Source organism: Orcinus orca, chromosome 3 (assembly GCF_937001465.1).
Source record: "Orcinus orca chromosome 3, mOrcOrc1.1, whole genome shotgun sequence".
Taxonomy (NCBI): Eukaryota; Metazoa; Chordata; class Mammalia; order Artiodactyla; family Delphinidae; genus Orcinus; species Orcinus orca.
This window is the reverse complement of record NC_064561.1, coordinates 166,731,607-166,745,876: the sequence shown is the minus strand read 5'-3', so window position 1 is coordinate 166,745,876 and position 14,270 is coordinate 166,731,607. Positions and strand designations below refer to the sequence as shown.

The 14,270-nt window shown below is 35.6% G+C and overlaps 1 protein-coding gene across 1 annotated transcript in view; it reads right to left on the bottom strand.

Annotated features, from left to right (window-relative positions):
- CDH12 (cadherin 12) overlaps positions 1-14,270 on the bottom strand; it is a 977,416-nt gene that overhangs the window by 371,533 nt on the left and 591,613 nt on the right. Inside the window, exon 3 of the mRNA XM_033440164.2 lies at positions 4,913-5,059. The gene's annotated coding sequence lies outside the window, so the exon portion shown is untranslated. The remainder of the gene's footprint in view (positions 1-4,912; positions 5,060-14,270) is intronic.

Below are 14,270 nucleotides of genomic sequence, written 5' to 3'. Positions count from 1 at the left end.
GTTATGATCATAATAAAATCATACAACATATGAATTAGTTTCATAAATTTGTTTCTCTTCTAAACAAGCAGCCAGCATACTTTTTCTGTAAAAGGCAAAATAGGGAATAATTTCAGCTATGCACACACTACACTCTCTATGTTGTCAACTATTCAAGTCTGGTTTTATAGCATGTAAGCAGCCATTGACAAAATAGAAAGTTTTCTCTAAGCCATCTCCCAAATTACTTTCTTTAAAGTAACATCCACACATCTGTGTAAATCCAGTAGAAGAAAAAGTGTACATTCCTAAAATTCAAATGTACTGATATAAACACAGTGTCAGGACATGGTTCCAGCTTCTGGTATGGCCCAAGGGTGCATTGTCTCTAAGGAGAAAGAACGTCCTGGATTTTCTCTACTTGACAGGTAAGGTGAGGGACTAAAAACAAGGTTTCTGGTTTATAATAACAACTATTATTTCCTAAGCACCTGAGTAATTGTAAGTATGTTATATTAATTATCATTTTTATTTCACACAGCACTGCTGTGGGATTAGTACTATTATTCGCTCCAGTTTAAAGGTCATAAAAATAAAGTTTGGACACCTTAACTGACTTGTCACAGAGCTAGCAAGTACCCTCAGTGGGATTTGAACCCAGGTAGCTGAACCCAGAACCTGTACTTTCCGCCACTATACATTTCTGCCTTATTCATTGTCTACTGAGACTATGAATATGTATGATGCTGGGCCAGTTATAAGCTTTAGTTTGTAAGAGACACAGATGTGCTCAGCTTGAATTGGTTAATGGAACTGAAACCACAGAGAAAAATGTGGAAAACAGGAAGAAGTCTCACTATTTCATGGTGTGTCTGGAATACCACCCAGGATAACATATTCTTTCTGCTTCTGTACAGGGAGCACGCCTTTATTTTTGTGCTTAACCATTATGGTGAGTCAGAAAATGTTTGTCTTCTAATTGACCTAAGGGAATTAACTTTTCTTTCCTTCCTACCAACCTCATGAGTTCAGTTTATTCATGATTTCTGCAGACCATCATCTCTATGTTTCTCAACTTCTGCCCCTGCCCATCTACTGCTGGTTATCCACAGTATGCTGAATTTATACTTAAGGTCACTAAATCATCTATGTGTTACATAAAACATTCTTTATTGACATGGTTATTTTGAAAGGCTACATGGTAGCCATTGACTACTCTAGAGATGGCTGTCATAGATCTGGGTACATTCATCTCTGGTCATATCTGCTGTGGCTTGTGGAGCCTAGACACATGTCATACTTTCTGGGTGGGGAGGCCTATGTATGGTGGGTGCTCAGCATAACAAGCTCCTCTGAAATACTACTGTTTATAGATCATGTCCATTCTTTTGGAATAGTAATAAAGATTATCTCTATATACTTTGTTTTTCTGTTATTCGTATATACAACTAGAAAAAGCCAATAGCTTACCATGAAATCTAGCGAATGGAAAGTAAACTGGCTGGTGGCTGGAGATTATACATTTCTTGATCATGTTTCTAATCATTGTTGAATCCATTATTTGCAGTATCTGGTTCCATATTATCTGTTTAAGTGTTTGAGGACAGGTTGGAGCATAAGAAAGGATCATGTTTTATAACTATGCAGCTTCCAGTACATCTCAGCACATCCTTGGATATGAGAGCTCATCATATTAGATTTTTCAGGTCAATCCTAATTTTATAACATCTCTCCTTTTTGTCCTAGATTGAACCAGATTTTGCTTTGGATAACACTGTCACAATATCAACATAATTAGCTATAGCAAATCTCTGTGTACATATGGGAAGGCTTATGTAAAGTCAGTAGAACAAATAGACTCCTGTACATTTGAATCTATTTTTTTTTCTTTAGTCTACTTTCCAACATTCAATTCTGTTCACTTCTTTATCTTTTCTAATATTGTGAATGTATTTTGCCACGAACATAAATTCTCCTTAACTTCTTTTTAATTCCATTTCAATATAAGTGGCATTGAATTTATATCTCTACTCTTTATTTGATTTTTATCTGAGAGTATATCTACCTCTCTTGGAAAGATGTTTATACTGCAGATACTAAATTTCTGTACTGATTATCCCTATGTAGAGTGCTTTTTCTGTCAGTAGTAATCAGAATCAACTTGATGCAAAGACTTGAGCACTAACCTCCTTCAGAACCTCAAAGGAAAAAAATATATGCTTCTTTCAAACACTGGTGGCTATGGAGTTTACAAAATCATTTATTTTGAGTAAACCAAGAATTAAACTATTCTAAGGGTGATATAATTAAGTTGCACTATCAGATATTCATGAGTATCAGAATAGGTCACCATGTATAAAGTGATAAAAAGTATAGTGTAAAGATTACGAGCTTTAAATACTGTCTGACCTGAGCTTGAATGATAGGTCCCCAGCCTGCTCTCCCAGCCTGCATCTCTTCTTCTGGAAAATTGGGGTAAATTATCTCCAATGTCATTATTTTGATCTGATGATTATATAATTATACATAGAAAATTTATACCCCCAGGTGTCTGGCATTTAGGAGTCATGGTAAACACTGCCTCACCCCCTTGACTTTTATTGAAAATACCACCTACCTAGGAGCAGGTTATAATTCTTAAGAAAAGTTTTATAAAGCTCTAACAGATTTTTTTTTAATTTAAATTTTGAAACTGCCTATTCTAAGTGAGGTTATCCTACAAGATGTTTTCTGATGTCACAGAGGGAATAAATTACCATAAAATAAATGAAAAATGGGATTCAGTTTAGAACCTAGAGGTAAGCTGGAACCTGGGGATAATATATGAAAAAAAGTCTGACTGAGGCAGCTACCGAACATAAACAGCTCCTAATTCTCAAGTGTAACCAAGATTTTCTTCATTCTCTTTTCAGCCTGTGTAATGCAAATTAAGACAACAACTACACTGATTAAATCCCTTTAAAAACTTTAAGTATATCTTTTTAAATAAAAACTACACCTACCTTCATTCCTTAAAATAAATATCCCATTACACACTAAGCACATCCTTCAAGGGTCATATACATCAACTAAGTACATCTAATAAAAGTTCATTGGGTAGGATATCACCATGGATTTTGAACTTGGCACAAGGAACAGTTTATAATACAGAGATGTTATCAGCAATGTACAAGTTTGTCACTAACAAATGTGACCCGGTTTGGTTAATGTTGCCTCCTCCCGTTTATCCATGTTGTTTAAAATGTAAGAAAAGAAGATGCCAAAGACTCAATGACAGTAACTAGTCAAACACTTCTCTGAGGTATCTTGAATCAGTTGAAAAACCGCCTCGCTGGAGAAAAGAGATAGAAGCCTCAGTGCAACAGAGAGAAATAAACGTCTTTAGGCTTTGGCTGAAACACACAGACAACCAGCTAGTACACATCAGTGCCTAGGGGTATCCTAAAAATATTTTATTCCTGTGGGGGAAGCAATAGCATCCGCTTAAAAAGCTCTCTAGAGAATTTTGGAAGGTTAGCCAATTAATATAAACAATGTTCTGACATCTTTATAAAATGTCCCATCTCAGGATACCCATAGGAGGAGGGCAGAATCAACATTTCATGAAGTATGAGTGCTCATTTTAAAAAGTACAGTTAAGATACCATTATAAATCTTTACACAAAAGCAGTAACATTTTACTTTGTGCTTTAGCATAACAGATGTTATTGAAATTCAACCTGTGTAAGTATTATCTCATGGCAGTATACATTTGTATTTTAAATAGCGCTTGTCTCATTGTTAGAAAATCATTTTCAAGTATAAGTACTACATCATAAGAAGATAAGTGCTTGCTATTCACTCATGTGGCTAGAGTGCTAAGAAATCAATTGGTCATACATAATGATACGGATAAAATCACTTTATTTTTTGATTATATAGAAATTTACCATGATGTGGGAGAAAACCATCAGACTATATTTACACTTGCAAAGTAAAATAGAAAAGAAAAAGTTCAGATAATTAAATCTAACTTTGGAAGAGTTGCTTCCATTCCCTCTAGATATTTTTAACAAACTTATGAGGAAAAATGGTTTAGAAGAAATAACGTGGACTAGTTTGTCTAAATTACATAGATAATTGTCCTAAGCCATGTAAAATACAAGTTTAACCTCAGTTCACTCTTGTTTGATGACAAAGTACAACTTCAAACATAAAAGCCAAGATGTCAGTAAACATTTAATTTGAATCCATTATTGAATAATTCTCCCTTCAAAAGTAAGTATTTTAGAAAGAAGGTAATTTTCTTTACTTTTCTTTTTATTAAATTATCTTATTAAAAATTCACCTCTCATATAAAAACTATAAATCATATCAGTGGTATGATAATTCTTTTTGGTTCATTTTTCTTAACAGCTACATCAGAAACTTTATTTAAATTTTAATTGCTAAACGGACACTATTAAAATATTCAGGGATTTAGTCCTAAATCCTTCAACCCACAGGGAGCTCAGGAACGTTGTTAAAGTAAAAAGCTGCACAAAATCTTAACTCCCATTTGCAAATGTTCTTTCCATCTGATTTAACTTTGAAGCTTTTAGACTGAGAGCTTTTGCCATATGACATCAACAAAACACTTCAATCAAAATCAAGTTACCTTAGCGTCACACAGTTCTCTAGATTATTTAAAAAGGTAAAATGAGAAATTCACTCTCTTTTCATATTTCCTTTCATTTTCTCTTGATGCAAGGCAGAATACTTAGATTTCAAAAGAAATTGCTCTGTAATATTATCCTCAAACACCGGGTTTCATTCTAGGACAATTGCTTGTAAACTAAGCCTTCTCCTGACAGACACACTCACTTGCTGCAGTGCAGAATGTCAGTATAGTCAGTTAGAACTTTCAATGCAGAAATTCAGCTCGACGCAGTCACTCAGATGAAGCGGCACTTACCTTAATTGAAATATTCACCGTGAAGGAGGTGAGAAGTCAGTCGAATCAACCGTGAACGGGGTGGGGAGAGCGAAGTTTTCAGTCAACACCCTCCAAGTAGCTGCATGCTCCGCTGCTTTTTCCTGTTTATGCTGAGCCCCTCACTGTCTAAGAGAACAAAAAAGAGAAGCTGAAATCCTCCGAGATTCCAGTGAGTAAATGAGGACTAAGCGATATTTCTTAACGGGAGCTCCTCGGTGAGCGTGCTGCGTTTGGTGGCTCCCTAACTGCTGTGATAGGCTGCTGTCAGGTCCCCGGAGCTGGGCGATAATCATTGACCTGATTAGCAGGAAACACTCGCTGTGCGCAGGCAACACACGCCGAGGGTTAGTGGGTCTCCTGGGAACAGGAAAAGGCACCGGGGCTACTTGGGACTCTTGTCTTTTCCAGCCTAATGGATGAACTACAACTCTGACTGTAATTTGCAAGGAGATTAGCTACAGTATTCAGCTGCGTAAGGACTTAGATAAACGTGCTTTCTCCTGCTGTTCTGCCAGGTGCCTTCGTGTTAGATAGCAGGTACAGTGAAACAATTAATCGACCGATAGAGCTGATTCGTTAAGACAGGACGAAAGCTGAAAAATGTCCAAAGCAATGTGATAAAAGATATAGCTGGGCTTGCCTTTGCCCCAAGCGTGGTACATACTTCAACCTTTGCCTAAGTAAAATGTTTTTAAAGGTCGATCACAGCCCTCCAGAGTGCAACTCTGATTTATAAAAGAAAGGAAGTATTCATACTAAATAAGCATGTTTGGCAGGTTCTTAACAGACACAGGCACTCAACCCAAGACATGGAAAATACAGCGTTTCTTATGTAGTTTCTCAAATAGCATTTTAAATTAGCATCACACTTGCAAAAAAATGTTTGCATTATACTACTAACCTGAGTAGCACAGGAGAATACATCATTACACCTAACTAAATCATCTCTTCTACTATTGTTGAAATGCTAATTTTCTAAAACAAAAATAAGCAAGGGCATGAGAGGATACAAAATGTCAAACAACATATTAAATGTAGGCATGTGCCTTTCACAACCTGCTGATACCCATCCACTGACCACCTGAGCAGCTCTTCAACACCTCCGACCTCAAAAGTTATCACTTCCTCCCAGAGATCTAATTTTCTCAAAAAGGTCACCTAATTAAATGCCAAAGCCTCAAATGGTTAAGTTTGGACAATTCTCACTTCTATAGGAGAAAATTATTAACATAAGAAGAACAGATGAAAAAAGTCCTTTGCATGTCTTGAGGGTGAGAAAAATCTCATTGCCAGGGAGAAAACTGACAAATGTACTGTCACAATGATACTGTGTGATGTGTTCAGCATTTCTGCTTTTCCAAGTAGGTCTCACTTGGGACATATGGCATTCCCTTGATATGTGTGTGTGTGTGTGTGTGTGTGTGTGTGTGTGTGTGTGTGTGTGTGAGAGAGAGAGAGAGACTGTGTGTGTGTGTGTGTGTGTGTGTGTGTGACGGGGGGGGCTCTTGAGAGAGAGAGGGGGGGCTATATTTGCAATATTTACATGTATTTTTGAAAAATCCCAAATTTCAGTAAAAGGATGCACAAATCATACATAATGGAGAATATATTTGCCTTCTATATTATCAAGTAAATTTTAAAGAAAAGTATTTCGTTAAAATACAAGCTCTTTGATGGTAAGACTTCTCAGACAAAATAAAACTTCAGTGCAACTATATAGGGCAGACACTTCAATTTAAAACAGAGATGCACCAGGGAGAATCCCCAGGAGAGCTGATCCTGTGTCCCATTCAGAAGAGGTCTCTTGCTCCCTCAGCTGGTGGAGGGTGAGAGCTGAAGGTGAGGAAATCCAGTCAAGAATCAGGAAAGGGAGAATAACTTCTGCCACTGCTAAGCAGGAAACCCGTTATTCAATTATTGACTGGCATTAGAGTGTTCTACTATTGATAGAAAAGAGTTGCTTGTATCCAAATTGATGCACATAAATAAATTGAAAGTAAACAATAAACAGGAAATATAACTACTAATTTCTTCTGCAAGGATCCTGGCTAGTTGTTAGCCCAGCACTTGTGAATGAAAATCTGATGGATTCCAGTGTTCTGATGTTCTGATGTTTAGATGGTCTTCCAGTTAAAACACTCTGGTCTTGTATTTGTCTAAGCTTCATTCTGAGCACCTTAAGTAGTGACTTACTTTTAAAACTTTTTAAAACCTTAAGATAGTGCTTATTTTCTTAAACCCCATCCATTAGCAATGATGGTCACCAACTAAAATTAGTACATTCTAAGTTAAGTTAATTTTGTGCCATAGTAGTTAGTTTCTACCTGGAAAGTCCTGACTACATCAGATTGCACTGATGAAACTTCCAAAATAATGAGTCTTGTTGTTCTCATAGGATCCAACGGTCTTTTACTCTAAATATTTTCTACAGACGGTATGAGTAATTCTGCAGTAGATTTCTAAACCTATGTTGAACAAATAACTGATTTTATGTGGCAGTACACTCATGAATAACAAAGCAGAAGAATAATACTATTTTGTAGGGAGTGTAGATAGGAACCAGCAGTGATAATTATAGTTATTTTATATTAAGTGCTTGCTATGTGCCAGATGCTTTGAATATACTTCAGCTCTAGCCGTTGTCCATGAAATCCTCAGAGCAATCATATTAAGCATGCATTATTATCTTAAAAATTTTTATCAATTAAACTAAGGCTCTGAGAAGTTAAGTAAACTTATCACTGCCACAGAGTCACTACATAGCAAATACAGAATTAAAACTCAGGTCACATTAACTGTAAAATATTGAAGCTTAGAAATTTCCAAACCGACAAAAATACTTGCTTCCAAAAGTATAGGGAAGTTGTATTGCTTTTATGATTTGCAAAACAACATTTTTATCCTTAAAAATGTGTTTTGTGACAGATAAAATATTACATTGTAACAGCTTAGTCACAATAAACAGTTATCTATATTTGAGCAGAAAATGAAATTCAACAAAAATAAACGTTAGCCTAAAAATAAACTAAATCTAGAACTTCCAAATGATGTAATTTCATTAGCTCAGGTTGGTCAATTTCAAATTTTTTTCTTTCTTTTGCAATTCATTTACCCTCTTCCTTAAAACAGTAATTATTGTTTTCGTTTTTTTTTTTTTTAAACAGGAAAATGACCTTACTCTAGTATATGGCTATCTCAAGAACATTTAGGCCAAAATTAAGATGATTTCTGATATATCAGTTCTCCAAGAGAAGTACTGTAATGTAATATCAAAGCTTAAAATAACTATGGAGTTGAAAAATTCATTTCTAGTTTGTTCAAGCTTTATCTAGAAGTTTCTTAAGCCTCACGTGAATCTCACTATTTCATATGGTCTGTTGAAATTCTCAGACACATTCACAATCTTACAGAAAAACGTTGTGAACATGCTTTTTCAAGGATTCTAATAAAAATTCTATCTAAAAAGAAATGATAAGAACTCAAATTAATTCAGCCCTTAAACTGCCAAGAAATTTCCACCTAATGTCTTATTTGATTCTTACAGGAATCATGTGATATGCATTACGATAAGTATTTTACTCATATTTTAATGATGGGAACTTTGGAATAAAAAGAGCAAATGATTGTCCCTTTGGTCTTTGATGCTTAGGGGAAAATCTGATGTCTTCCTTTCCAGACAAGGCTATTGCTCTCCACCATGTCTAACAAATATGGTTGTTGGAGTCATGTTGTAGTCAAAAAAGAATTCAATGGATATCTAAATGGAAGCTGCTCTTTATTTATTTGAGTTTGTTCTAAAGAGTCAGAACTGTGACGTAATGTAGGAAAAAGTACTCTGAGTGGTAGGAAGCTTGTAATTTGTATGTACAGGAATCTTTCCACTTGGATTTCTCATAGACTTTTCTTGATGTTAACTATAATTATATTAAGACAACTGTTTAGATATTGATCTTATGATTCTTATATGAATCTCCTCCTGCTTCTCTTTCAATGTCAGATTCACATATTACCTCTCTGTCTTTTTGTGGTGATTTAGTTATCGGGAGAGAGGAAATCTCAGAATGTTAGTGTTAATTGTTTTCTTTTTTAAATTGAAGTATAGTTGGTGTGCAATATCATATAAGTTACAGGTGTGCAATATGATTCATAATTTTTAAAGGTTATGTTCCATTTATAGTTCCTAGAAAATATAGTGTATATTCCCAGTGTTGTGCAGTATATCCTTGTAGCTTATTTAAATTTTTTTTAATTTTTGAATTTTATTTTATTTATTTTTTATACAGCAGGTTCCTATTAGTCATCAATTTTATACACATCAGTGTATACATGTCAATCCCGATCGTCCAATTCATCACACCACCACCCCCAACCCCCCGCTGCTTTCCCCCCTTAATGTCCATACGTTTGTTCTCTACATCTGTGTCTCAATTGCTGCCCTGCAAACCATTTCACCTGTACCATTTTTCTAGGTTCCACATATATGCGTTAATATACGATATTTGTTTATCTATTTCTGACTTACTTCACTCTGTATGAGTCTCTAGATCCATCCATGTCTCAACAAATGACCCAATTTCGATCCTTTTCATGGCTGAGTAATATTCCATTGTATATATGTACCACAACTTCTTTATCCATTCGTCTGTCAATGAGCATCTAGGTTGCTTCCATGACCTGGCTATAGTAAATAGTGCTGCAATGAACATAGGGGTGCATGTGTCTTTTGGAATTATGGTTTTCTCAGGGTATATGCCCAGGAGTGGGATGGCTGGGTCATATGGTAATTTTATTTTTAGTTTTTTAAGGAATCTCCATACTGTTCTCCATAGTGGCTGTATCAATTTACATTCCCACCAACAGTGCAAGAGGGTTCCCTTTTCTCCACACCCTCTCCAGCATTTGTTGTTTGTAAGTTTTCTGATGAGGCCCATTCTAACTGGTGTGAGGTGATACCTCATTGTAGCTTTGATTTGCATTTCTCTAATAATTAGTGATGTTGAGCAGCTTTTCATGTGCTTCATGGCCATCTGTATGTCTTCTTTGGAGAAATGTCTATTTAGGTCTTCTGCCCATTTTTGGATTGGGTTGTTTGTTTTCTTAATATTGAGCTGCATGAGCTGTTTATATATTTTGGAGATTAATCCTTTGTCCATTGATTCGTTTGAAAAATTTTCTCCCATTCTGAGCGTTGTCTTTTTGCCTTTTTTATGGTTTCCTTTGCTGTGCAAAACTTTGACGTTTCATTAGGTCCCATTTGTTTATTTTTGTTTTTATTTCCATCACTCTAGGAGGTGGATCAAAAAAGATCTTGCCGTGATTTATGTCAAAGAATGTTCTTCCTATGTTTTCCTCTAAGAGTTTTATAGTGTCCGGTCTTACATTTAGGTCTCGAATCCATTTAAAGTTTATTTTTGTGTATCGTGTTAGGCAGTGTTCTAACTTCATTCTTTTACATGTAACTGTCCAGTTTTCCCAGCAACACTTATTGAAGAGACTGCCTTTTCTCCATTGTATATCCTTGCCTCCTTTGTCATAGATTAGTTGACCACAGGTGCGTGGGTTTACCTCTGGGTTTTCTATCTTGTTCCATTGATCTATGTTTCTGTTTTTGTGCCAGTATCATATTGTCTTGAATACTGCAGCTTTGTAGCATAGTCTGAAGTCAGGGAGTCTGATTCCTCCAGCTCCGTTTTTTTCCCTCAACACTGCTTTGGCTATTCGGGGTCTTTTGTGTCTCCATACAAATTTTAAGATTTTTTGTCCTAGTTCTGTAAAAAATGCCATTGGTAATTTGATAGGGATTGCAATGAATCTGTAGATTGCTTTGGGTAGTATAGTCATTTTCACAATATTGATTCTTCCAATCCAAGAACATGGTATATCTCTCCATCTGTTGGTATCATCTTTAATTTCTTTCATCAGTGTCTTATAGTTTTCTGCATACAGGTCTTTTGTCTCCTTAGGTAGGTTTATTCCTAGGTATTTTATTCTTTTTGTTGCAATGGTAAATGGGAGTGTGTCCTTAATTTCTCTTTCATCATTAGTGTATAGGAATGCAAGAGATTTCTGTGCATTAATTTTCTATCCTGCAACTTTACCAAATTCATTGATTAGCTCTAGTAGTTTTCTGGTAGCATCTTTAGGATTCTCTATGTATAGTATCATGTCATCTGCAAACAGTGACAGTTTTACTTCTTCTTTTCCAATTTGTATTCCTTTTATTTCTTTTTCTTCTCTGATTGTTATGGCTAGGACTTCCAAAACTATGCTGAATAATAGTGGTGAGAGTGGACATCCTTGTCTTATTCCTGATCTTAGAGGAAATGCTTTCAGTTTTTCACCATTGAGAATGATGTTTCCTGTGGGTTTGTCATACATTGCCTTTATTATGTTGAGGTAGGTTCCCTCTATGCCCACTTTCTGGAGAGTTTTTATCATAAATCAGTGTTGAATATTGTCAAAAGATATTTCTGCATCTATTGAGATGATCATATGGTTTTTATTCTTCAGTTTGTTCATATGGTGTATCACATTGATTGATTTGTGTATATTGAAGAATCCTTGCATCCCTGGGACAAATCCCACTTGATCATTATGTATGATCCTTTTAATGTGTTGTTGGATTCTGTTTGCTAGTATTGTGTTGAGAATTTTTGCATCTATATTCATCAGTGATATTGGTCTGTAATTTTCTTTTTTTGAAGTATCATTGTCTGGTTTTTGTATTAGGGTGATGGTGGCCTCATAGAATGAGTTTGGGAGTGTTCCTTCCTCTGCAATTTTTGGAAGAGTTTGAGAAGCATGGGTGTTAGCTCTTCTCTAAATGTTTGATAGAATTCACCTGTGAAGCCATCTGGTCCTGGACTTTTGTTTGTTGGAAGATTTTTAATCACAGTTTCAATTTCATTACTTGTGATTGGTCTGTTCATATTTTCTATTTCTTCCTGGTTCAGTCTTGGAAGGTTATACCTTTCTAAGAATTTGTCCATTTCTTCCAGGTTGTCCATTTTATTGGCATAGAGTTGCTTGTAGTGGTCTCTTAGGATGCTTTGTATTTCTGCATTGTCTGTTGTAACTTCTCCTTTTCCATTTCCAATTTCATTGATTTGAGTCCTCTCCCTCTTTTTCTTGATGAATCTGGCTAATGGTTTATCAATTTTATTTATCTTCTCAAAGAACCAGCTTTTAGTTTTATTGATCTTTGCAATTGTTTTCTTTGTTTCTATTTCATTTATTTCTGCTCTAATTTTTATGATTTCTTTCCTTCTGCTAACTTTGGGTTTTGTTTGTTCTTCTTTCTCTAGTTCCTTCAGGTGTAAGGTTAGATTGTTTATTTGGGATTTTTCTTGTTTCTTGAGGTAGGCTTGTATAGCTATAAACTTCCCTGTTAGAACTGCTTTTGCTGCATCCCATAGGTTTTGGATCGTCGTGTTTTCATTGTCATTTGTCTCTAGGTATTTTTTGATTTCCTCTTTGATTTCTTCAGTGATTTTTTGGTTACTTAGTAATGTATTGTTTAGCCTCCATGTGTTTGTGTTTTTTACGTTTTTTTCCTGTAATTCATTTCTAATCTCATAGTGTTGTGGTCAGAAAAGATGCTTGATATGATTTCAGTTTTCTTAAATTTACTGAGGCTTGATTTGTGACCCAAGATGTGATCTATCCTGGAGAATGTTCCATGAGCACTTGAGAAGAAAGTGTAATCTGCTGTTTTTAGATGGAATGTCCTATAAATATCAATTAAATCTATATGGTCTATTGTGTCATTTAAAGCTTCTGTTTCCTTATTTATTTTCATTTTAGATGATCTGTCCATTGGTGTAAGTGAGGTGTTAAAGTCCCCCACTATTATTGTGTTACTGTTGATTTCCTCTTTTATAGCTGTTAGCAGTTGCCTTATGCATTAAGGTGCTCCTATGCTGGGTGTATATATATTTATAATTGTTATATCTTCTTCTTGGATTGATCTCTTGATCATTATGTAGTATCCTTTCTGGTCTCTTGTAACATTCTTTATTTTAAAGTCCATTTTATCTGATATGAGTATTGCTACTTCAGCTTTCTTTTGATTTCCAATTACATGGAATATCTTTTTCCATCCCCTCACTTTCAGTTTGTATGTGTCCCTAGGTCTGAAGTGGGTCTCTTGTAGACAGCATATATATGGGTCTTGTTTTTGTATCCATTCAGCAAGACTGTGTCTTTTGGTTGGAGCATTTAATCCATTCACGTTTAAGGTAATTATCAATATGTATGTTCCTATGATCATTTTCTTAGTTGTTTTGGGTTTGTTTTTGTAGGTCTTTTTCTTCCCTTGTGTTTCCCACTTAGAGAAGTTCCTTTAGCATTTGTTGTAGAGCTGGTTTGGTGGTGCTGAATTCTCTTAGTTTTTGCTTGTTTGTAAAGCTTTTGATTTCTCATTGAATCTGAATGAGACCCTTGCTGGGTAGAAAAATCTTTGTTATAGGTTCTTCCCTTTCACCACTTTAAGTATATCATGCCACTCCCTTCTGGCTTGTAGAATTTCTGCTGAGAAATCAGCTGTATAACCTTATGGGAGTCCCTTGTATGTTGTCATTTTTCCCTTGCTGCTTTCAGTAATGTTTCTTTGTCTTTAATTTTTGCCAATTTGATTACTATGTGTCTTGGTGTGTTTCTCCTTGGGTTTATTCTATATGGGTTCTGTGCTTCCTGGACTTGGATGGCTATTTCCTTTCCCATGTTAGGAGGGTTTTCGACTATAATCTCTTCAAATATTTTCTCAGGTCCTTTCTCTCTCTCTTCTCCATCTGGGACCCCTATAATGCGGATGTTGTTGCATTTAATGTTGTCCCAGAGGTCTCTTAGGCTGTCTTCATTTCTTTTCATTCTTTTTTCTTTATTCTGTTCCACAGTTGAGAATTCCACCATTCTGTCTTCCAGGTCACTTATCTGTTCTTCTGCCTCAGTTATTCTGCTATTGATTCCTTCTAGTGTAGTTTTCATTTCAGTTATTGTATTGTTCATCTCTGTTTGTTTGTTCTTTTATTCTTCTAGGTCTTTGTTAAACATTTCTTGCATCTTCTCAATCTTTGCCTCCATTCTTTTTCCAAGGTCCTGGATCATCTTCACTATCATTATTCTGAATTCTTTTTCTGGAAGGTTGCCTGTCTCCATTTAGTTGTTTTCCTGGAGTTTTATCTTGTTCCTTCATCTGGTACATAGCCCTCTGCCTTTTCATCTTGTCTATCTTTCTGTGAATGTGGTTTTTGTTCCACAGGCTGCAGGATTGTAGTTCTTGCTTCTGCTGTCTGCCCTCTGGTGGATGTGGCTATCTGAGAGGCTTGTGCAAGTTTCC